Source organism: Bubalus kerabau, chromosome 1 (genome assembly GCF_029407905.1).
Source record: "Bubalus kerabau isolate K-KA32 ecotype Philippines breed swamp buffalo chromosome 1, PCC_UOA_SB_1v2, whole genome shotgun sequence".
NCBI lineage: Eukaryota > Metazoa > Chordata > Mammalia > Artiodactyla > Bovidae > Bubalus > Bubalus kerabau.
Genome location: NC_073624.1, coordinates 257,538,568 through 257,564,049, shown reverse-complemented (window position 1 = coordinate 257,564,049; position 25,482 = coordinate 257,538,568). Strand labels below are relative to the sequence as shown.

Sequence of the window (25,482 nt, the reverse complement as noted above, 5' to 3'; positions counted from 1 at the left end):
CTAAAAGTTATTTAGTAGTAGTTATTTCTGGTGGTGGAATTCATGATAATTTTTATATTCTTGACTTATTTTTTATGTTTTCCAAACTTCTACATTGACATAAGAAAATTAAAAAGTGTGTGTGTGTTTCACTGAGGGAAGTTAGTTTTAAAGCTCAGTAAAGATATGTTTGTAGGGGATTGTCTGAAATAACTGGAGCATACATGAGTATTATTTTATTTTAGCCAAAAGCCCAGAACTTAGGGTTAAAGACATTGATTTCAATGCTAGTACCATGATTTAGTGGATGTATGACCTTATTCACTTAACATTTCTAAGCCTGATTTCTCTCGTCCATAAAATGGGGTAGTAATATCATTCTCCAATAATTCTTTAAAGATTAAGCAACATTGCATGTGAAAAATATATGATATATGGCAGAGAGATAGAGCTCAAATGTGTTAGTTGACTTGTAACTTGAAGAATATATCAATGCTTTTCTAAAAATTTATCAGAAAATTTAGACAAAACTCCTACAGTCATTAAAATTACTTCATACATTTGGATGTTCCATCCATACCTGAAGTGTGACATGGTAAAACTAAATATTTTTCCACATAGTTCCTTCCCATAATATCTCCCTTTCTAGTATTTATTAGAATTGTTGGTGAAAAGATCCACTTTACAGTTTCCCAAGCTAATGACATCAGTTCATTCCAACTTCTGATTTTGAATATTCAATCTGTGCTTTGTTCCAACTGAGGTTTCCTCTGACATATTGGTTTGATTTCATTCTTCCCTCCTTTAGGGTTTCTCAACCTCAGCACTAATTGACATTTTGGGCTGGATTATTTTTGTTGTGGGAGTCTGTTCTGTGCATTGCAGGATATTTAGCAGCATCCTTGACCTTTTTATTATGGACCATCCTGGATCACATATTTTGTGACCACCAAAAATATCCCTAGACATTGCCAAGACAAATTCACTCCCAGTTGAGAACCACTGTTCATCTTGGCTCACATCCCATGACAATAGTATTCTCAACTTATACCATAGGTCCACATAATACTACTATAGGAATAGCAACTTTTAAAAGCATTTACCCTCAATTTAGTGTTTGAATCTGTTATAATGAATCTCCATATAATTTCCAGAGAGTGTACAAGAGCATGCAGAATATGTTGCATTCACATCTCAGATATTCTCTGAATAGGAGAGCACTTTGTGTTTGTCTGGCATTCCCCAGTGGCTCAGGTGGTAAAGCGTCTGTCTACAATGTGGGAGACCTGGGTTCAATCCCTGGGTCAGGAAGATTCCCTGGAGAAGGAAATGGCAACCCACTCCAGTACTCTTGCCTAGAAAATCCTATGGTCGGAGGAGCCTAGTGTCCATGGGTTCACAAAGAGTCGGACACGACTGAGCGACTTCACTTCACTTCACTTTGTGTTTGTCTGGTTTGAAGGTATTATGCATTAAGTGAAAACGTCTCCCAGATCACTAAACCTCACTCTGGAAAGTAACCATTTTTTAAAAAATGGCCTCATTTGCTTATTTTATTTTGTTAATTGCATTCAATATGTATTTTTACATATTATCTTATTTATTTACATTAAGACAGCTATTAATCACAGTTTAGAATGAAAATGCATTATGTACCTGATACTGTCTGCGCTGCACACCAACACATTCACTAATGTGTTCATTAAGTGTTAAGTAAGCAAGTATTATGTGTTTTTTATAATGCATTAATCCTTAGTAGGTTTTTATGTAGATGTTTAAGAATGTTTTAATGATATTTAGAAGAAGTGGTTGGGGTTTTTAGATGTACTAAGGATGCATTATTATTATTCTCATTTAGCATAATTAAATATTTGCTTTTGCTGCAAACACATTTGCCTTCCCACTTGTTTTCAGAAGTAGCTTACATTCAGTAATTAGGAGTGCCTGTAGTTATATTCCTGGAGCATTTCCTAGGTTGGCCTTTGTGCCAAGTATTTTGTATACATTGTCTCTCTAAAATTAGCTTCCTCAGCAGAGATACCTAAAAGATAGAATAGAGAATAGATGTGAAAGAGAAGTAAAAGACTTCATTTAAATTTTTTTAGAAAATATGTAAGTAATTCTGGTTCTTAATCCTGACTGAGATAAAAATCCAGCTGTCCTCATTGTAAAGATAAGACATTCCTGTCCCTCACCTTCCATTTACTCCTTGTCCTCCAGAATCTAACTTATTTTCCATCATTTAATTAAAACTCTACCAGCCATATTTGTCAACAGCCTCTGTGGTAAACCCAATAGGTTTCAGTCCTCATCCTAGTGATTTCTTGACTTTTTTCTTTTTAACTCCTTTGGTCATTTAGTCTTTTAAAAATACTCTATTCTCAGATATGTATTCTCAAGCTAGATTTTTTGCCTTATCTGTAGACCTTAAACTTATCTGCACTCTGGACCTCACAACTTAGATGTCTTACAAACATGCTTATAGTTTGGTTATTAGGAACTGAATTCATCACATCTCACTGTTGCAGGAAGGGGGACCCCTTCCAGGGCCTGAAACTAGGCTCTTGTCTAACACTCGGAAATGAATTGTCCGAGGAGATATATGTGCTGACAAAGCAAGAGATTTTATTGGGAAAGGGCACCCGGGTGGAGAGCAGCCGGGTAAGGGAACCCAGGAGAACTGCTCTGCCGCGTGGCTCGCAGTCTCAGGTTTTATGGTGATGGGATTGGTTTCTGGGTGGTCTTTGGCCCATCATTCTAATTCAGAGTCTTTCCTGGTGGCGCACGCATCGCTCAGCTAAGATGGATGCTAGCAAGAGGGATTCTGGGAAATGGATGGACACGCAGTGTCTCCTTTCGACCTTTCCCGAACTCTTCCGGTTGGTGGTGGCTTATTAGTTCCATATTCCTTATCAGGAACTCCTGTCATAAAACAATTCATGCAAATGGTTACTATGGTGCCTGGCCAGGGTGGACGGTTTCAATCAGTGTGCTTCCCCTAACATCACTACCCCAAATCTGCTTTTTCTCCTGTGTTTCCCATTTCGATAAATGTGTTCATGATTACCTCCATTTCTTCAGCCAGAATTAAGGCATGATCCATGGCTTTTCACTCTGCCCTAGCTCTATTATTCAATCAGTCATCAAATCCTGTTCATTCTATCTCTCTGGTAGTTCTTAAATTCACCAGGTTTCCTGCTACCATCTTAGTTCTGACTCTCATAATATTTTGACTGTTTTAAGCAGCAGTTTCCAAAATGGCCTTCCAGGTGGACAAGAACATCTTAAAATAAACTATTTTCCAGAATTAACCAGGTACATATGCTTACCCAGATAAAAGAAGACACTTGACATAGCCGTCAGACCATGCACAACCCGGGCTGGTACAGCAAAATTGCAGGAAAAAGGCAGTGCGAGTACCAGTGAAGAACAAGAAGGCTTAGGTTCAGGCGGGTGGTGGAGGGCAGCTAAAGATAATTACCAGGAATCATACAGGAAATGCCAAATACTGAGGTGAGAACAAGAAGAGGATCAGCAACTACTGAGGTAAACCATGGTGACAGGCAGAAACCAGGGAGTGGCAGAAGCAGGATTTATAGGGGTCAGCAGAGTATCTTATTTATTACACAGGCTGTTTTTAATGGGCCAGGTACATACTTGCTGATTCTTGTACGATGGCATCTTAAAAGATGTTTGTAGTATCTTTCCTGAGATATATGGTCTTAAGAAGTGTGTGTAAAACATTTCTGCTACTGCTAAGTCACTTCAGTCATGTCCGACTCTGTGCGACCCCATAGATGGCAGCCCACCAGGCTCCCCTGTCCCTGGAATTCTCCAGGCAAGGACACTGGAGTGGGTAAAATATTTCTACTGTGTATCAAAGTAGGAGTTTAGTGAATTGAGCCATAAATGGTCAGTAGAAGAGAATAACTGAGTTACTTATTTGGGAGTAAAGGTAACATTTATGTTTAATTATATGTCTTTTGTATCTCTACCTCACCTTCATTCTAGGATCTCTTAAGGCAAAGAATTTTGCCTTTAATCCATGTCTATCTGTTTCTGCTTATAATACCTGCTTGGGCTTCTTATGTAGCTCAGCAGGTAAAGAATGCACCTGTAATGCAGAAGACCCCGGTTCGATTCCTGGGTCGGGAAGATCCCCTGGAGAAGGAATAGGCTACCCACTCCAGTATTCTTGGGTTTCCCTGGTGGCTCACCTGGTAAAGATTCTGCCTGCAATGTGGGAGAAATCTGCCAGCAATGCGGGAGACCTGGGTTGGATTCCTCGGTTGGGAAGATCCTCCGGAGAAGGGAACAGCTAGTCCCACTCCAGTATTCTGGCCTGGAGAATTCCATGGACTATACAGTCCATGGGGTCACAAAGAGTCAGACAAAAGTGAGTGCCTTTCACTTTCACTTTCAGGGCACATTAGGTTTCTCCACAGTGTAATTTTGCTTATTTTGAAAGAGGACTCTATACAATTTCTTCTTGCCACTTGCCATTATATTACAGAAAGTGTTGACATAATATGTTGATCTTTGGATAGGATAGTAAACAAGCTGTAAAAATAATTACTTGTAGGTAAATAATGTATATAGCAAAGAATATCATTTTTAGGTAAAATAGATACCATGGAATTTGGAATTTTATAAAATAGTCCAATAACTTTCTTTGGATATAGATTACTTTCTTGCAAATAATTCTCATGCTCTGGCTTAAAAAAATTAACTTCTGTTAATTTTGTATTTTGCAAAAATTTTAGTGAAAGTAGATAAAATTGTCTATTGTCTATCCAAATGTTACAGATCTATATATTAATAGATTAAAATTTGAGATCATTTTCCTTGGTAGTTGATCAATAAAAGCAATGAACAAAGCATAGTTTGGAAATTGTATTGATCTTTCCAATTTAATGAAATTTAATCTAATGCAGGTGAAATAAACATGGGAGATTTGCAAGGTCTATTTAGCTCTTCACTTTAAAGTGCTAAATATTTTTATTTCTGTTTTCCAACTATAGCCTCTGACTGATTTTGTGGGTTCTATTGTCCTCAGGGGTAGCTCTGAATGTTACCTTTCTAAAGATGAAGAGTTATGGAATGGATTATATGAAATGCTGTATAGTGAAAAGTAATTAATAATGATTATAAGAGCTGTTAATTAACAAACCCATTCTAGTTGTAATTACTTATAATAGTGAATTATAAAATGACTTTATGTTAATGGATCAATAAGAAAAAAAGGATTTTTAAGTTTGCAGAAAAGTGGGTATGTGGAAAGTTAATAGAAGATAGAGCTTGATAAAGGTATCATCTAACTGGCTTGTCCACAGACATTTTTCACATATCTTTTGAGAAGACAAGTTTCTTTTTTTCTGATGAGACTCCCCACGTCCAGGTAGCTCAGTACTGACAAACCCTCACAACATTTCCTCTAGATTACATGGCAAAACATCGCAAGGAGCAGCTTGCTGACCCTACCTGATGATCTGATTTCCTGTGAATTTTAAAAAGAGGATCTGCACGAGCAAAGTGGTTGTGTCAGAACCTAAAAAAAAAAAAAAAAAAAAAGAAGGGTCTGAATTAACCAGGATGTCTCTGGCTGATACTATTCTACCATATCAGTTTCTATTGTTCTGTTGTCTCCAGAAAAACTCTTACATTTTTATCATACTTTATGTGTATTATAACACTGAGCCCTGAAGAAAATCCAATGGGATGGTAGGACAGATTTTGGCCGAGATATACAGATAAAAACATAGATACTTGGAAGTATTATAAATATGATGCCAAGTTATATCTCCCTTCAGTAAGGAATGTGGAAGGGATGAGATGTTGACTGGACATTTCAACCACAGGAAGTCACAGCTGAACACCTAGAGATGATTCTACAAAGAGGAGAAATCAGCTTTTTCAATGATTATCATCTCAATATCAAAATGTCCTTTGTGATTTTCCAGCAAGAGTCCCCAGTTCCAGGAACTCAGGTATGAGTTTGCTCTCTATGTATTGCCTTCTAAACAGCTTGAAGGAGAAGGCAGTATATTCATCTCATTAGATTCCATGGAACATGAGAAATCAGGTGGAGGGAGGCTGTGGTCTTACAAACCTTTTCAAGTCCTTTATTATTGCACTGGTCCTGGTTAAAGCTAACATTTTGTACAGAAAAAAGCGAAAGTGTTAGTTGCTTAGTCATGTCTGACTCTTTGTGACCCCATAGACTGTAGCCCACCAGGCGCCTCTGTCCATGGGGTTTCCCAGGCAAGAACACTGGAGTGGGTTGCCATTCCCTTCTCTAGTGGATCTTCCCAAGCCAGGGATCAAACCCATGTCTCCTGCATTGCAGGTGGATTCTTTACCATCTGAGACACCAGGGAAACCCCTGCTGCTACTGCTGCTGCTGCTAAGTCACTTCAGTCATGTCCAACTCTGTGTGACCCCATGGACGGCAGCCCACCAGGCTCCCCCATCCCTGGGATTCTCCAGGCAACAACACTGGAGTGGGTTGCCATTTCCTTCTCCAATGCATGAAAGTGAAAAGAGAAAGTGAAGTCGCTCAGTCATGTCTGACTCTTAGCGACCCCATGGACTGCAGCCTACCAGGCTTCTCCGTCCATGGGATTTTCCAGGCAAGAGTACTAGAGTGGGGTGCCAGAGGTAACAAAAGAAAATAATCTCACAGACACTGTAGAAGGATAGATTGTTAACGTTGTATCTAAAGAAGTCTTTTAACCCTAAACACAGTCAAGAAATAGTGAGGGGGCTTGCCTAAAGCAACTGCATCTTCGGGGTTAACATAGTGTCTTGATCACTGACTATCAGGAGAAATAGCAGAATAAAATCACTGGCTAAATAATGAAGTGAGAGGAGAGAAGGAATGTGGGAGGAAAGAATACACGAAAAAGAAAAATGGGAGACATGGACAGAGTACAAAGTTGAACTTTACTTTTTTTCCCATTTTGAAAAAGTACTCAGAAAAAGATCACAAAAATAGCTATTATATATAAGTTTAAAACTCAGGAGTTAGTTACAAACCAATATAAGTTATAAATTTATGCCCAAGATCAACAACACATTTTTCTGATAATCTTATTTCGGAAATCTAGCTATGTGGCATGAGGATTGACCCTGGTAAAAAGATGGATATTGTTAAAAACTAAAATGTATGTAATACTATAAATAGAAATGTCTTGATTAACACATTTTTAATATTGCATCTCTAAAATCAGAATAATAAATCATAATATTACAAGATGGAAAAACGTTTGCATTTCAGGTCACATAAAACACGTGTATTTCTGCATTCAGTAATGCATTCTACTTGCTGAATAGATTTCAGTTTCATTGACATCTGTTTGATAAACCTAAAGTTTTAAGCATGTTCTTTTAGTAAAATGTCAATTTGCACATATATTCAATTTGTTTCCAGTCTTTTTTCCCATATGTTTATTGACTTTTAGCTCAGTCCCTGAGGTTCTTAAAAATTATGTAGGGCTATTTTTCCTTCATTGCTGAGATGGGCACTGATCTAACTCAAGTTACGCACCTAAAATTTTAGTCGGAAATATATAAACACAATATTCACTATCATAAAAACAGAACAGTAAAAATAACAGTCTCGGTCCTTTACTGTCTGCAACACAAGGCACCTTGGCAGGTGACTCAGTAATCCTCCATTCCAGAATAGAGTTACAATATGGTGATTTTGCACCTTATTGTGGACTTTAATAAATTTTTTGTATTAAAGCACATTGAGGTCAATCAGCTCACATAGTGAGATCTACATGAGACAAATACATTCAGGTAATTTAGTTATTTTGCTAACAATGTCTCCCCATTCACCTTACTCCATTTTTATCACACATGGTAATAAAGAAAGGGAAGAGAAAGATCTTTGGAGATGTTATGATAAAACCAACAACTGTAAAATGGAAATGCTTGCTGGATGGATCCTATTTTCTTTAGAAAGAAGTGTCTTTCAGTTTACCTCCACCTTGAGCAGCATCTGGAAGTTTTCTGACATTGGTTTAGCCACCTGCCTTAAGTCACATGGTTTGTAACACTGCTGCTGCTAAGTCGCTTCAGTCGTGTCCGACTCTGTGCGACCCCATAGACGGCAGCCCACCAGGCTCCCCCGTCCCTGGGATTCTCCAGGCAAGAACACTGGGGTGCGTTGCCATTTCCTTCTCCAATGCATGAAAGTTAAAAGTGAAAGTGAAGTCGCTCGGTTGTGTCCGACTCTTAGCGACCCCATGGACTGCAGCCTACCAGGTTCCTCCGTCCTTGGGATTTTCCAGGCACTGGTAGAGACAAAATCTAAAACTCGTGCTCACCTCTTTCAGGACTGTAATGATTTTTAATAGGAAAAAAATGGAAAATTATTTTTAATTAAACCAGGGATCATAAACATTAGCAAGGAGATGAAAAGGACATTCTCAGTCCCCAAAATCTTTATGGCCATCTACAAATGGTCCCAGTTACCTAGAGAATTCTGAAACCTGCTGTCTGAATTATTTTTGTTAATGGCTAGCATCCATTCTGATTGGTTCCTATATCCATTCTAATTGGCCCACTTTTGTTGTTGTGAAGAGCTTTAGTGAGGTAAAATTGATATATAACAAACTGTTCATATTTAACTGTATGTTTTTTTAAGTTTTCTCATATGTATTCACCTGTGAAAACCATTACCACAATCAAGGCAACAAACATATCCGTCATCCCTAAAAGTTTCCTCATGCTTCTGTAATTCCTGCCTACTGATCCTTCCCCTAGGCGACTACTGATCTGTTTTCTGTCACTATACATTAGTTTGAATTTCCTAGACTAATATATAAATGATTTGTACTCTTTTTTTTTTTTGGTCTTGCTTCTCTCACTCAGCATTATTTTGTTGAGATTCTTCCATACTGTAAGATGTACCAGTGGTTCATTTTTTGTATTGCTGAGTAGTATTCCATTATTCTACATTCCATTTGAATATGCTACAGTTTTTATATCCATTCATCTGTTGATGTACAATTGTCTAAATTTTTAGGGTTATTAAGAACTGTGTGGGTTTGGGCTTTAGATAGGTGTGCAGTTATGATTACATTTTGTCAACTTTTCTAAGCCTAGATAGCAGTTCATCACAGTGTAACTTTTGAAAGAAGTATTTCTGTTTCACAAATGACAAAACATCAACATCTCAGGATTGGTAAGCTATTACACTTCTTTTGTTTCATTCAGGCTGGGTCTATACATTTAAAAAAATTGGTTATCTCCATCAGTCAACAAGGTGTTTGATTGACCTGAGTAATCAAATTAGTGAAAATAGCTGATCTGAGAGCTTTGAAAATAAATGTAACTTTCTGCTGAGATTCATGATTATTTCCCTGCTTGTTCTTTTGTTTCCGTTTATTGGAGGTGATTATGTAAAACTTAAGCATTGTTAACATTTTTAATAAAAGTTAATTACAGCCTTATATCTATAACAAAGTCAAGAGTAAGAAGCATATCTCATTGAGGGAAAAAAAACTTCCATTTTTATTTTGTAATTTTAAGAAGTATTTTAAAAAACTAATAATAGAATTTTAGGAAATTTGAAAAATCCATTGAAGTTATTTTTCAATTGGTTGAAGGCTGTAGGACAAAGATGGGGTAGTATACTAATTTCATTGACTGGCACTGTAGGAATATACCAATATTTCACAGGTATACCATTATTAATGCCCAATCCTGCAGTCCTTTTCATGCAGAACTCCCACTGGGAGTACCACATGAGAAAGAAGTGTAGGATGAAACCCGATTATTATAATTCACAAGACTAATTATGACTTTGAGTTTTCCTGGATAAGCTAATTCCTCCTGCACCCTGGGATCAGTAAGCACGAAAGTAGTCTCACAAGGATTTTGCTGCATTTAACATTACATATATTTATAAATAAATCCAGAGACATGAAACAGCACTTCAGCTCTCTGCTCTTTGTGTTTTGGTTTTAAAGTTATAAAAATTTTAAGTAAGAGAGCCACAGGTGTAATTTAACTAAAAGACAAAAATAAAATAAGGCAACACACCAATCACGTATTTTTTTGGCGTTGACTCATTTGCTTTAAATAGACTGTTTATTTTTATTGGCATCACTGGTGAATAAGACTAAAGAGGGACATGGGAAAGCAAGGATTAAAGACAACTTGAAAGAAAGGAACACCCAGACAAATAAGAGTTGGAAGGAAAAGAAAGAGGAGGACTGCTGAAGATAAAAGAAGACTGGCGGGAGGGGCTCTGCTTAATTTTGTTTCTTTTTATTTTTTTGTGGAGAGCTTTGTGAGTGACAGAAAATGATTAGATATTCTTGAATGATTTGAAATCTGTGTTTGAGTTTTTGGTGCGACAAATCTCACAAACACTGATTCCAGAGTTTTTTCTGATGCCACTATAAACAAATCCTTCCAACTGCCTTTTTTATTCAGGCACCTATTGTACATCTATCTGAGAGGGAGTTTCTTTGTGTACTGAGTAATTTCCATGTTGTGAGGTTTCTTGTCTTCAGTTACCTCCAGTTTTATGCCTCAGTCAGAAAACTCACATAGCATTCAAAAAGGAAAACTCAAAGCAATATAGACTTTTTGTGCCTTTTACAAAGAATTAGAGCTGTGTGCCCCTACCAATATAGCAATATATTATATAAGGTCAATACTCCTTTTCACATGCCTCTAATACAGATGCATTTTATGAGGTAGAACAGCAAACACTGAATCACTCTAGTAGAGATACACAAAACAAGTAATTATCGCTAGTTGCAGAAAAATAATTATGCAGTTGTGTGATGAAAACCAGTTTTTAACTGTGAGGAGAAATTCTACCAAAAAAAAAAAAAAAATGCCTGTGGAAAGGCTAAATGTTGTGCTCTGGAAAAATAAGCCATTCTATAAAACTTCCTAATGCAGCTGTATCATCCAGTAGAGGTACCATACTTTTTTTATAAGAGCATGTTGCACACTGGGTGTGATACACTATGCCCGTATACAAGGCACTTATAATCACTGCTGTTTTCTGTTGACTTTTCTGTCAAAATGACTATTTTCTCTATTATCAATTCATCTAATATTTTAGCAAGAATATCCTTTATTGTCACTTAATGCTTACCAGGTAGTCCTTGCTTATGATTCAATAGACACCTACGATCATTAGCAGTTCTTATTTGGAGCCCGCTATCCTGTTATAAATGTTACAGCATATTCTCTGTGTCTAAGATATAAAAAAAATAACATTTAGTTAAGGCAAAAAAAGATAACAGGGCTTTGTGTGTGATGCAGCATACTTTTTTTTTTTTTACATTATATAGAACACCAATGTGATGTGTACATTTCTACAGAAGGTATTTATCTCAAATATCTACAGTGAGTTCGCTCTGCTCTGACATAGACCTAGCCCCCATTGAAGCCAAGAGGATTTTGTTTCCTTACTGTTAAGCATGGCTGTTCTGGGCCCTTTAACTAAATCCACCACCATGAATGAACTTAGAGCAGAAACAGCAAGTACAGCTACATTTAGGCTTATATCAGCATTTCTGTTTAATACATTTTAAAACTATATTTAAGTAATGTGGAGGTTATGACATGAAGTGACAAAACCCAAGCATGTGAGCTGGATGAAACTATCTTTAGCCAGGATTCCTGGGCCAATGTAATGAAGTATATGGGCTAAAGAAAGAGGCTCAGCTTTGCCTCTGAATTTTCAGGAGTATCAAGGCTCTCTAAAAGTCTTAATATTAAATATATCTTATCTATGCACCTTAAGGGCATCTGTGACAAGCAAACAAGCCTGTGAAGCTTGAGGAAGTGTCCATCCTAATCCTTTTCAGTTGCTTCTTGCTGCTGCTTCTCCTGTGTCCAGCCCTACAGTTGCAAACTGGGCTCTACCCCACTACAAATGAAAAGAACAAACAAACAACACTTCCTTTGGGGCAATTTCTAGGGTTGGGTTCAAGTGAAATGTAACTTTTCTGAGCAAAACTCTGAAATTGGTTTAGTAATTTGGAGTTAGAAAAGATTTGGTCAAGAGAGAAGCCTTCAAACTCCATTTTATACTAAGATTCACCAATACAAACAAGTGACAAATATAATCTACATCTAGCATATCTGTTTATAAAATATAGAAACCTTGCCATTGTAATATCTTTGGGCACTTATTAATTGTAAATCTGTCTTTACCTCCTCATCTCCTAATCCATTCTAGAGCTTGATAGTAAATACCCTTATGTCAACGTGATATACTTTACTACTGCTAACAATAAATTCTTGTATACCATATTTTAAATGTTTTGGTAGACTAACAGTTTCCCTCAACAGTGTTAATGATGCAGCAAAACCATAAATTCTCAAATTGTGTCTACTGGGTTTTTAATAGACATTAAACTTTATTAAATATTTTCCTATTTTACAAAGTATTTCATTTTAAACTTGGAAAAATAAATATTTGTTGCTAATCTCATATACTTATTTCAGCTTAGCGTATACTAGTGATTATTCTGGCTATTTAATATTAATAATTGTTCTTTTTAAAAGGTTGATTTCTCATGTGGGGATTGGGTTTTTAATGTAATGTTAAGATTAATATGATGAAGTACTTTGAATTCTTAAATATTCATTTTAATCACTTCTAACAATATCTAAGTTGAATGCTTTTAAAAGTTCTTCTAAAACCATTGTCGGTTTTATTTTGTAAAATCTGCTTCAAAAATTAGTCTACCACTGTGAATGAATTGCTTTTAATAGAGAGATGGGAAGAGGGGGGAGGGGAGATTCAGGAGGAGAAAAATGTCAAGTGAATCAATATGATTAATTAAATTAAATGTGGATTCATAAAACTCATATTCACAGATTTACACACTATATTCACAGTGACATTTAAAATGTTTTGAAAATCCCTAAATAAAGTCCCATGTACATGAACATATTTTCCTTCTTTAAGAAATTTTTTAAAAACCTAACAACAAAACAGAATCATAAACTTTACTGCCAACTACTATACATTTCCAATATATGTTTTTTACAGAATAACAGGAACAATTTTAATATGTAAAAGTTTTAAAGGAAATTATATCTATTTTTGCTACTTTCAGAGATGTTTATGCTTAAGCCAACAGATAATCTTGACTGCTAATGTAACATAGTTTTCCTTATTTTAAATGTGTACCAAGGTCATTTTCATGTTAAGCCATTAAGCTTACAACTTTATGCTGTTCTTCTACTGGATAACTAAATTGCTGTACTTAGCAGGTCAAATATTTATTTTAAAAAAGTTAATTTTCACTTTTGTTTTTTTAAAAAAGTTGTGACATATGACGTAGAAGAAACTGATTCTTAGATTTCTGAAATATATATTTTTTTAAATTCAGGTAGTACAAAAGTATAATACCTGAAACCTACATGTAGAACTAACATCTATCTATGAATGATAAAAATGACAACAAGGTCTTTAACATGGCACAACACTTGAGAGATTTGGAGAGAATTTTCAGGTTCAGACAGTACTTAATGGCATGAATTGTTTGTAAGTTAATTTAACTTAAGAAAATCAATCGTCTTTAGATATTAATCCTGAGTTGTTTATGATTACTTCCTCTCCAAAGTCTATTAATGTTAGTGAGTTTCTCCCCCAACCCTGTGTGTGTCAAATTAGTATAAAGCCTTCCATTTCTGCTTTCGTGAGAAGTATATTATATTGCTTTCACAAAAATCCAGTGTAGCTTAAGCTATTTTAACAAACGACAGTCTTTTTCCCTGTAAAAAATGGTTCCAAGATAAAGATTTTACATCACAGAGAAAATGGAAGAAAATTGAGAGAATACTTTATTTCCTTTAGTAGCCTGCTATTGATGATGAAAAACAAGGCAACAAATGTAATTGGTAAAACAAACCCCAAAGGAAGTTTCAAGTGTCTCTAATAGGGGAATATTCTTAGTTGTAAATAGCTCAATTTTATCTCTAGAACCTAAAATATGTATCCCTGTCCCCCCCCTACCCAATCTTGCATCCAATTTCAATACTTCAGCCTTATCAAAGTAAACAAGCTATTGTTAGAATAGAAAATCCAGCTAGGTTGGAGGGCTGCTGCCACTTCCCTCTCTTCCTAGCACAATTCGGTGCCAATAGCTTTTGGAAAAGGGAAGAAAGAAAGGTCCGCTACTGTGCTGTGTGGAAGTAAAGGGGCAGAGGGGCATCACTTCAATCTCTTGGCTCTGGTCCTTTCTCACTCTCACATCTCCAGAGAAAAGAGATGCTCTTCATTCACAAAACAAAACAAGAAAATCTCTATAATTATTTTTGGCTCAGCTCCATTGAAATTCATTCTCCTGGAAGCATCTCTGTTTTAGATTAAAACAATGCTTGGAATATTCATTCTCTGCTCTCTCTTTCTTTCTCACTCACCACTCCTGCGTGCCACCCACCCCCAACCACCACTCCCTGCACCGCCCCCCCACCACCATTTTTCTCTTGCTTTCTTATTTCTCAGTCTTGGTTTCTCTTGCTCTCCATCCCTGTCTGGTTGAATTTTTTCTCAGCTGTGCCAAAGTTATATCTCAGAGGTTTTTAACATCATTGCCTACAAGTGCCTACTCAAGATCGTCATGTTTAACGTCAGTTGTTCAAGCCTCATACCTTCTTCCAACCAGGAAATTTCTCCAACCCTATATCCAGAGCCTATCTTACGGTTGTTGGTTTGTGATCTGATGTTTCAAGCCAAAAAAGAGATGTTCTAGTCAGTAAAATTGGGAAGAAAATTTACTTTCTCTTTCCTCCAGCCTTCTTTTCAATACCCAATCTTCAAAAGATGGACAAAGTCTTCATTGTCCATAGGAGGTGGTAGTTACTGAATTCCAGTGGTAAAGCATAGGAAATTATTATTTTAAAAATCCATTAGTTAGTTACTGACAAAATTTAGTGCCCCAAACCATATAACTATTAAAAATATTTTTTCTGTCACTGACTTTAACTTTGATTTTCCTTAATGGCAAAAAAAGTTTACCATTTTCCTTTTTGTTAAGGCAAAAATTTTTTTTCAGCACATGGAAAGTAGAATTCCTGCTCCAAATAGTTTGTATGTACATATTAATAAATTTATTAATGTTCTGTGAAACATGGGATTCTCTTTCCTTAAACAGTGGATTCATTTGGGCTTCTACTGCAAGGCAAGAATTTTATTTATGGTGTCTTACATTTTGTGGAATTCCAATTTCTTACACCTTTTCATTCTTGGTGACAAAAATTATTGATAAACCTTTCACAGAAAGAAGTGGCTCTGATACCTACTTTCATTAGCATTAATGTGTCTTTCTATTTCTCATTCTCTAATTTGAATAATTAATTTGTGTTCATTTTAAATTCTTGGTTGTTAGCAAAGGCATCCAACCCTAGTACCCATCACCCAGGGAGTGAGCATCCTATTTAGGGGTGTATTTCTGCTCCTTTGAACAATGAATATTTTGTGTGGATACTGTAGTCACATATAACTAAGTCCTAGCCTTCCTACACTGTCTTGACAAACAAAACAAAATCCTGACCGTAGCCCAGAAGAGAAATATCTCTGGGATTTCCTCTCTCTCCAGTAACAGTACAGCAATCTTATAAGCATTTATTTAAAAGAGTTTGAGAATCTATTTCTAAGGCCTCACAAGAACCCTGATTACTGAATTCTATTTGGTTTACCAAATAAAAAGAAGGAAAAGAAGAAAAAAAAAAAGGAAAACCACACACACTGCCATTAATTATACTGTAAACATTTAATAAATATTCTTTCTTTCTATCCTTTACCCTTTTCAAAAGGAAAGGTGGTAATTTACATCTATTTTGCCTCTTTCCACTCATTGTTTTATTTCTTTTCTTTCTGGCTTTCTTTTACTTCTGTAGAAAAGAGGTGGACATGTTTGAGAAGATAGAAATGTTTACTTAGTACATTTTTTTTTCATATTAAAAAACAGCCTAGGCACTTTCTACTTTGTCTTATGACCTTTGTTAAACCTCTAATTCTGGAAGCTGCATTTTAATTACAAAATATTGTAAAGGGAATACAGTAGGAATACACAACCCTTGATTCTCAGCCAAATGAGAGAATTTAACAGCAATGTATGGTTGCTGGAATGGTTATGTTTGGGATCCATATGCATGTTCAACTCACACATTCAGGCAGTGCAATAAAGCAGGGAAAAAACAGCTGATACACAAAAGGGACCGTCTAGACAGTACCCCATCAGTCTGGCTAAATTTGGTGCTGGCATTCCCAATGGGATTGTAATATAATTGTTCTGGTGTCTGCGTTCATTCCCCCTGTCAAACACCATTCCAAATATACATCCTTCTCCCCCCAACCCTATTTCTTCCATAAATATGAAGCCCAAACTGTTACATGCTAGAGAGGGTGTTGTTAGATGGCCCAACATTAAGAAAACATTATAATTTAGCAAAATCATGTTATTTAATTCCTTTAAAAAAATCCTCCTATTACTTTCTAACTCCAAATAGAATTAATTTCAGACCAATTTAAATAATTTAAATTAGAACATGAAAAAAATTTTAATGCAAATACAAATAATCTTGAAATACTGAGCACTTTAGATGAAAGCAAATAGGCCTTTTTACCCCTTTATATTTATTAACCTCTGTTAGAAAATTTAACAGAAATCAGAGATGTGAAAGTGTAATGATGGACATGGATCATAAATTCTAATGAATAAAAAGCTAATGAAAAAAATGTTAAGCAAAAGCACTGAAAAAATGCAAATTGTGTATTTTTTCTTTCTTGGGTTTAAAAGCCATAATATTTTTTTCTCTCTAAACATCTTTTGAAAGTTAAATTTCTGTTAATTTATATAGGAGTTATTTAATATATTTGATTTTTTAAAAAGAGAAACCAGAAGTATTTATCCACTGATTTGTAGTAACTATCAATTAATATTTTTAGAGATATTCTGGTTTAAGACATCAGGAAAATGAAAGTCACTATTTACAAAATAAAATAAAAAAGCCCAACATTAAAATGAAAATGCACAGATCATTGACAAAGATGCTTATAATTTTAAAACTTTGACAGCACTGAAATTAAAGCTGTGAGAATCCCTTTTTATGGTAAGGAAAATGCAGATTTTAAGATTGTCATATAATAGCCAGATATACTTATTTTATTTTCTAAAGTGTCACCTCTGGATATTATTTAGATATTAAAATTGACCAAGAAATCTTTTTTAAAAACCTTTTATTCTTTCAACTCCATGAAAAATTATCTTGGGAAAGAGGTTGGGCTATTTGTTTTGTTATGTTTTTTTAATTGTGGGCTTATATTTGTACTTCTGTTTTGGAGGTTAATAATCCTTTCCTGATCCTGTAAACAGAAATTTGTCTCCCATCTTAGTGATTCTGAGATGCCAGATTACAATCCCAAGTGAGTGAAGCAAGTCTCCCCACCCCCACCAGGGACCACTCTAACTAGAGCAAATTCAAAGCAAATACTTCAGGCACTAGATCCTGGCTTTATCCGACTTCAGGAGCTGAGGCAAGCCCACCAACCAAAACAGGGCACACAAGAAATGGCTGTTCCAGGAAGAAGCAAGATACAGGGCCTCAACTCGTACAAAGACAGCACAATTGCACAGAAAATCACCACCAAAGGGATCAGGAAATACCCAGATACATTTTGCAGAGATGTCTTCAAATTCTCATGTGGGAAATGAAAGATTAACGATTATAAATATCTTAAAATTTTTATGTGGAAAAATGAGATGAAGAGATTGTATCCTTACATTTTTAATTTTAAAAAAATAGTGATTTCATATTTTTTTTCCTTCTCTTGTATGAAATTCTTCTGACTTTGTACATGGGTACAAGAAACACAGTCATTAAAAAAAAGACAACATAGTGATGATACGTGAGCAGTGTCTGCCTGAAGCTGGGTGGTTTGCTTGTGACTGTTTTTTATTCACTTTATTTATTTATTTTTTACAATATGTACTGGAAGAAAGTGAAAGAAAGGCACACCATAGGCCTCTTTGAGATGAAACAGTGTAGCCAAATCTGAGTTTTAGACTTGGTTTTCAAACTATGGAAGAATATCCTCTGAGACCTCTTAGGTCTTAACTGGATTAAAATGAATATATTTGTGCTCTGGCTCTTTTCAGCTAACTAATGTGCATGTGAATTGATAGTGTGCGAGGGAGCGGGTGAGAGCAAGTGTATGTGACACAGGGAGAGGCTGCGGGCTCCGGGCGGAGGGTGACTGTGAAGGAGCGTGCAGGATGGTGTGGGCTGCCTCCAAAGAGGGAGAGAAATGAAAATTAGCAGGCCTTGGGCTCCGGTGCGTTTTGTCTTGACGGGAGCCAGAAGAGAAGCTTGGTTGGGAGATGAGGAGGAAGGAGAGGGGTGGGGGTAAAGAGAGGGTGGAGAAGGGGGTGTGGCGTGTGTATGTGTGTGTGTGTGTGTGAGCTGAGGTTTCAGTTATGGCTGAGCTTTGGGGTTTTGTTTTGTCGGTTCCTGGCATAAACAGACTGGAATTTCAGGTTCAGGTTGGAGTGCGTGCAGAGGGGTGCTTGTCGAAGTTTCTTTTTCTGGCCCTTCACTATGGTTGCTGCTCAGAACATTACTGCTGCTACAGAGGGGGTTTGGGGGGAGCAGCCAGGGATGCCGGTCTGTCTGCAGCTGCCCCTCTCACACTTGAATAAAAGAACTTTTTTTTTTTTTTTTCCAGGGGTAGGGGAGCTGTGAATACCTTTCCCAATAAGAGATGAGGCATATTGAAAACTATATTAAATTACCCTGATTAACAATTTAGCCACGAACAGGGGAGCTTTGGGAGATCTCTATAGGCAGGACTGGGGGCTATTCATGCCAGCAGCTAAGAGGTCGAAAGGTTTCTGAAGTTCACAGGCTCAGAGCCTTTGTTATGCTAACAGACAATCTCAAATCAGCTGCCTAGTGGAGTGTGAAATATAAATGATTCCTTGAGAACTTCCAATAAGTTGTCACTCTTGCTCTCCAAATACCAGGACAGGCTGCTAATTTCTAGCAGGCCCTTTTGCAACATGGCTAGCCCTAAATGAATGCCTTTGTAGTTCAAATAATCTTTTCAAGGGAGCTGTCCTATCTTCATAGCCCAATGCATCTTGGTTTTGACTATTAAATGAAAATCAGGGCTCAGCAGTGCTTGACTTTTCCAATCGCCCGACGTTTGGGAAGGGTAGTGGCAGCTCTCATGCACAACAAGTTAGCACCACTGCAGGAGGCTAGGGCATTACTAACAGCCGAGACCCCAGGAGCTACCCCAACTCTCACCCCCAACTCCCTACCGGGAACAATGCTCCGGGAGAGATTTACGTGGTTTCCCTCAGGCTGGACTACCTTCTTCTTTCAACCACACCAACATTTCTCTGATTTATGAACCCTCTGTCCAAGAGGACGGCCAGCTGACCTGCCAGCATCTGACTGGTCACTTCGAAGCATCAACTTTGGAGAGGGAGGTATTCATTCTTCAGGGCAGGAGAGGCCAAGGGGAAGACGGCAAGGTGTGTGTCCAGGCCATACCCCTAGTATCAGATGCGTGTGGATATTATTTTATCATTTGCCCATAAGAAGGGCTTATGATCTTGGATGTGACCTTTGAGCATATCCAGATGAATAAAAAAAAAAAAAAAAGGCCCTGGCACTCTGAGTCTGAATTACAAAGCTTTTTAAGTAAGGAAAACCACTCCCCAGACAAGTTGGGGGGAGTGAGACTGAGAATCTATGTGGGAGAGTGTGCCCAAATCAAACATTCTAGTAAGAAAGGACAAAGCTAATTTATACAAATAAAGGAAACACGAAAGAAAGAGGACAGAGACCAAAGGAAATGAGAAATCCATCTGCATCAGTCTTCACAGAGGAAGGGATAAAACCTTTACAGTAATACCTTGAGTCCTAAAAATTTGGGTATTTCTGACTCCATGTCCTCGACTTCTTTACTGAAATGCAAAAAACTCCATGATATCACAGAAGTGTCTGCTTTTTTCCAAACAGAGCAGGTTTGATTTTTGGCAAGGAATGGAAAAAAAAAAATCAAATGGACTGTATTTCTTAATATATTCTTAGGGTAAGTTTATAAACATGAAAATACATAGAAGCAGTATGTTTTAATACACCCTTAGGTGACTTTATAAAGCTTGATGATACAGCTGTACAGAAAATCAAGGACATTGATCACCCTTCATCATCTTCTTCCTCTCACTACAATGATTTACAAGTATTACTAACCACAATGATTTTAAAATATTACTTCAAAAATGATTGGGGAGTTCATTCTAATTGGAATAGAAACTGATTTAAGTAAATACTTTTTCTGCCTTAGGTATAGTTAGATTTACAACTATATATTAAAACATTAATTAAATAGAAATAAATGATGGTGTAATGTGTTCCAGTTTTGAAATCATCTAGCTTATGTGTTTAAATCTTGTTTGTTTTTTAAAAGCCAGAATACAGCATACAATGGTAAAAGACTCTGGGATTCGACTTAGAGAATTTAGCCACCAGAATAGGAGAGTGTTTAGGATTCAGATTTTTATTTGTTTCAGACTCTTATCTGTTTTGCCCAGTAAACCAATCTGCAAATACTATTGACTAGAAAAATGAGTTCAGATTACTGACACTAAACAAGTAAAAGTTTGTGGTTTCTTCTGCCAAATGCCAGAATTAGACAATAATTCGTTATTGATCTACTCACACCCTTTTCAGAGGGACTTAGGATCCTGGTTACCCTTATTTCAGAGACAGCAGAATGATTGGCTTCAGGGGCACATCTCATTACACAAAATTGAAGGCAACCCAGAGCTGAAAGTTCAACGGAGGCAACATAACTTGCTTAAATTTAACTTTTCACCCACTCCCTTTTCATTTTTAAAGTTAATTAATATTAAACTGTTAGTATCTAAGTTATTGACACATGCTGGACATTCAACCGGGAAACACCTTCCCTGTGCTTCCAAATACTTATTTTTACCACTTCCAAGGGTCCTCTCTCTTTCTGTCTTTAACACATCAAAACAGGGAAGAAAGCGCTTTTGTGTTATAACTACAGAGAAAACATTTGAGAATGTGTCAATGCTGTGAATACCAGCACCAGTTTGGGGGCTGGTTTGTTTTTCCCCCTGCCGGGGTATTTCTTTTCCCTTTGCTTTTGAGTCTTTAAACTCTGGCCACTTTGAGAAAAAGCAATGGTTGAAATGAAAAGTTAGGACAAATTGCGTTAAACCTGTGTGTTGCCAGAATATGAGCATGATGAAAGCAGTATTGGGACATGGCAGAGCTGAGCAGCTCTCCACACACAGAAAATTAAAATAAAATAACAAATAGAAGCTGGTCTTTTAATTCTTCCTGAAAGACTTCAGATCTAAGAGAAAGGGAATTCCTGTTTTAAAAAGCAAGTTTCTAGGGTTGCCACTGCTGCGTAGTGGGGGTGTCTGAATGTGTGTGTTTGTGTGTGCGCATGTGAGTGTGTGTTTGGGGAGAAAAGAAAGAATGGGGAGGAGGAAGGGCAGATAACTTTACTGACATATTAATTCTTTAGATAGCAGTAAATGAATGGTCCAAATAGACATTTGTTTCCCTTAATAGGTTTTGTACAGGTCTCTTACAAGCTGTGGCATATGCTTCATTTATATGTATATTTATTTAGAAGGATAGAGAATAATAGGTGTAGTTTGTCTATAGTCGCAGTTATTATTTAAAGTCCAAAGAGGTTACAACTTTTTTCTACTCCAAACACGGATACAAAGGTCTCTTGTACATGCCTCCTGCATTATGTTGAAGGCCAATTAAAAATGAAGATAATATTCTAACTATCGAGCTTTGGGAAGAGGAAGAAGGAGGCTAAAAGGCAAAAGGACTCCAAGATGGCTGCCTCTTCCTTCTTTCCCTCCTCTCTGCCTGTTTTCCACACAGAAATTAATATAATATTTTGTTTAGAAATCACACTGTGGGTCACTTGTAAATGAGGCAGTCTCTGAAGCACCAACATCTGCCTAGAATACTCTCATGATGCCATCAAGGTATGGAGAGAGCTTAAAATGCAAACATTCAAATGTATTTAGATTTGTATATAGAGACTGGACTCACACACATACACACTTGAACGTGTGAACAACACACACAGCTGCAAAAGGAATAAAAGGCCGAAATCCTTCTTAATTCTTAGGACAGAAGGGCAAAGGAGGGCGCCAGGCCACCACCCTCCTCCCCAAAGGATCAAAAATGCACTGTTCATGGTCTGGATTCGATTTTTTAAAAAAGATATATCTTAGTGATGACTCTCTCATTAGGCGGACTTCTGAAGTCTGTGGAGACAAGATTTCCATAAATTATCTCTCTAACTCATCTCATGCTGGTGCAAAATGCAAAGCTAAAATTGTTTTTCTTTTAATTTTTTTACATTAAAAAAAAAAGAGTGTACCATGCTAACCAGCTTTCTGACTAACATGTTAAAGGCTTAAGAGCACTAGTAATTACTGCTATTAATTATAATAAATACATATTCTCAATAATAAAATCCCACCCGTAAAGCTAAACTAAAATAATGTCGGGAATAAATAAAAGTATATTTGGAGCTTTATAACAGATTTATAGCAGGTTTTCTGTGTAGACTGGAGTGCACTAAGCAGAGAACAAAGCAAATGGTTTAGTTCCTATAGGAAATATATTAAAAAGAAAAAAACCCACAACCCTTTATCTAAAAGCCATCAGGGACAAGCACTCAATACAAGTTAACAAGCAGGAACTGATAAGATAACATTTATATGAGGTCAGAAGTCAAATGCCAGTCAAAGGCTTTTAACCTCTTGGGTCATAAACAGGAATAGTTAAAAGTGAGAGGTAGTTATTTATCGGATTTTAAGGGTACCTGACCATTGCCAGAGAATCACCGATGATGAAACTAATTAGGATTTATAGAAAAAGAACTTTGTAGCTGTTCAAAGAAAATTAACCTAGAAACCCATAATTCTTCAATTGGTAGGGAGAAAAACAAACAAACAAAAATCCTTCTTTTTGAGGGGAAAATAAATCTAGCAATTTAAATAGATTTGGTAACAAAATCTCTCTCAGAAACAATAATTTATAGCTAATGTACATATTGATTAATATATATGGTGAATAATATAACTTATAAATTCTGTATTAACCATCCAACAACAAAAATAAGCATTACATAATTTATTTCCAATTTTTGATCTTTTTATTTTACTCCCCTCACAGAGCCCCTAAATTAGACAGAATATAACTCTGATACCACAGTCCTTCTTGCTCTCAGAATGCCAACATTTATAAATTGAAAAATATATATATATATTCTAATAGCAATCATTTTAAAGCATCAAAATATCAAAACTACCTAAATTTTTATCTTAATCTACCCAGAGAAACAGATGTCTCTTCTTTATTTGCGGTCAGAATATTTTCCTTTGTTTTGGTTTTTGTCCTTTTTTGTCTTTTCTTAGGCTTATATTCCAAACTCCCAAACAGTTCCTGGTCCCAGAGTCCAGGCTGGCTTCTATTTTCAAAGCATACCACCCCCCTTTTTTTCTCTTTTGCAATAAAAGAAAGCAGATCTAGATATTTCTTTCTAGAGAGAAATAGAGGGATTGTTGTTAGGCCCTGCTAAGGCCCACTGTTTCTTTAAACAGAGTCCACAATACACTAGGCGAACATTGTGGATTTAAAATGCTTTTAAATATTTATCAGAAGTATTTTATCATCATATTCAAATGACACCTGGAGTGCACTCACCTTTATTGACAATCTCTGTTCTGAAAGTCCATTTGCTTCCTTAAAGCCCCCCAAGCAGAACAAGGACTACCCGTTTTCATTCAGTTAATGTTTAGTAAAAAACCAAGCAACCTTAATCAGCATGCTGATTGCATCGTCAACTAACAAATAATTTACTACTCTGAGCATTGCATTCCATTAAAAGCTCATTAAATTTTCTGTTCTCCAATGGGAGGTTTAGCTTTTGAACTGCATGCTTTTGCTTTGAATGATCATTTATTCAATTTTTGCAAAATGTTGTGTGTTTTTTTTTTTTTTCTAAAGTATAGGTGAGCATTTCAATACCTATAGACTGCAGACACATGGAAACACAGCCCAGGGCTTGAGAAGGTTCCATTTGATTTATAAACTCTGTTTCATAAAAATTCAACATAATCTCTTGCACTTTTAGGAAATCCTGAAATCACTGGGTGTATCTGTGGTGTTGTGTGACCCAAAGACAGTCTCAAATATTAATACAGAATATAAAATAGTAAATACCCCTTTAAAGCTTAAATTTCCCTTTTCTATGTATTAGAGTTATTGCTGTTTTTATTATTTTTAGCCTTATAAGTATCTGTTTTCTACTAATTCAAAAAGGATCATGACACCACAAAGCCCTTACCGTATTTGATGCCAAACTTAATACCTCGGGTGTGTGTATGTGGGGGTGGGGGTGGGGGTGGGGGGGGCTAGGGGGTGGGGGGGCTAAGGAATCCACATTTTCAGGGGTTTACCCTTTTTTTACAAACTCAGAATCCCCTGCATTATTTTCATGCCCAGACTCCTCTAGGAAAGAGTGTGTTTATTATTTTTAATTTAGGGAAATGTAGGAAAATCTCCAGCCCCCCAATTAACATGCATCTTTGGATTGCTAATTGTGCTCATTGCAAATTTGGGTCATTTTGCATGAGTGACTCTAATGTAGGGCTGAGATTGCCACGCAGCACAGTGGATTCCTGATTCCCCGCGCTAATCCTGAGCTCGGTGATTGTGTCAGGTGCAGTTCTGTATGCTCTAGCAGCTGGCTCATCCTCATCAATGCAAATAAGGCAACTCCTACAATCAGAGCCGCGCGAGTGTGAGGCCTGATTGCTGAGGGCAGGCTAAAGCACTACACAGACTCTCACTTTCAAATCACGCTAAGTGACAAGACAACCGCAGTGTCCCTCTAGTTCAAAATCAACCTTTGGAAAACAAAACAGGAAGAAGAGGACGGCTACAAAGAAGAGGCAAACCCCAGTGTTTGGGAAATGGACTTGTTTAGATGGGCTTTATTTAGGTACAGAGATAATGTAAAGGGTATTTCAACAAATAATTCTTTAACGCCTATTCTGGGCAAGATACTTTCTTTTAAGGACTGCAGGGGGTGCAAAGTTGAGGGAGACACAGGCCCTGCCCTGCCTTTGTGGAACCCTACCATTTGATGGCAGAAAATTGAAAAAAATTAAGACAATAGCAATTATTATTAAGGTGCAGTCACCAAACTCTTAGATGAAAGGACCACAGAACGGATTTTTCCAGGAATTACTTAGAGGTGGCACTATGGCATAGATGTGAAGAGCAAGATGTTGGAAGCTGAGGGTTCCGATCCCAGCTTTGTCACTTACATGCTCACCCTTCTACCACCTTCATGGCATCCTCTGCAAAATTCCGGTGACACATGCACCTCGTTGGGATCCTAGAGGGAGGAACTGAGGGGAC

At 36.8% G+C, this 25,482-nt stretch overlaps 1 long non-coding RNA gene across 1 annotated transcript; it reads right to left on the bottom strand.

Annotated features, from left to right (window-relative positions):
* Window positions 1–2,584: 2,584 nt before the first annotated feature.
* LOC129638995 (uncharacterized) lies at window positions 2,585–24,089 on the bottom strand. The gene is made up of 3 exons (XR_008708126.1): window positions 23,761–24,089; window positions 5,461–5,527; window positions 2,585–2,901 (listed from the first exon to the last, which is right to left on the bottom strand). It is a non-coding gene; the product is annotated as an uncharacterized LOC129638995 (long non-coding RNA).
* Window positions 24,090–25,482: the final 1,393 nt, after the last annotated feature.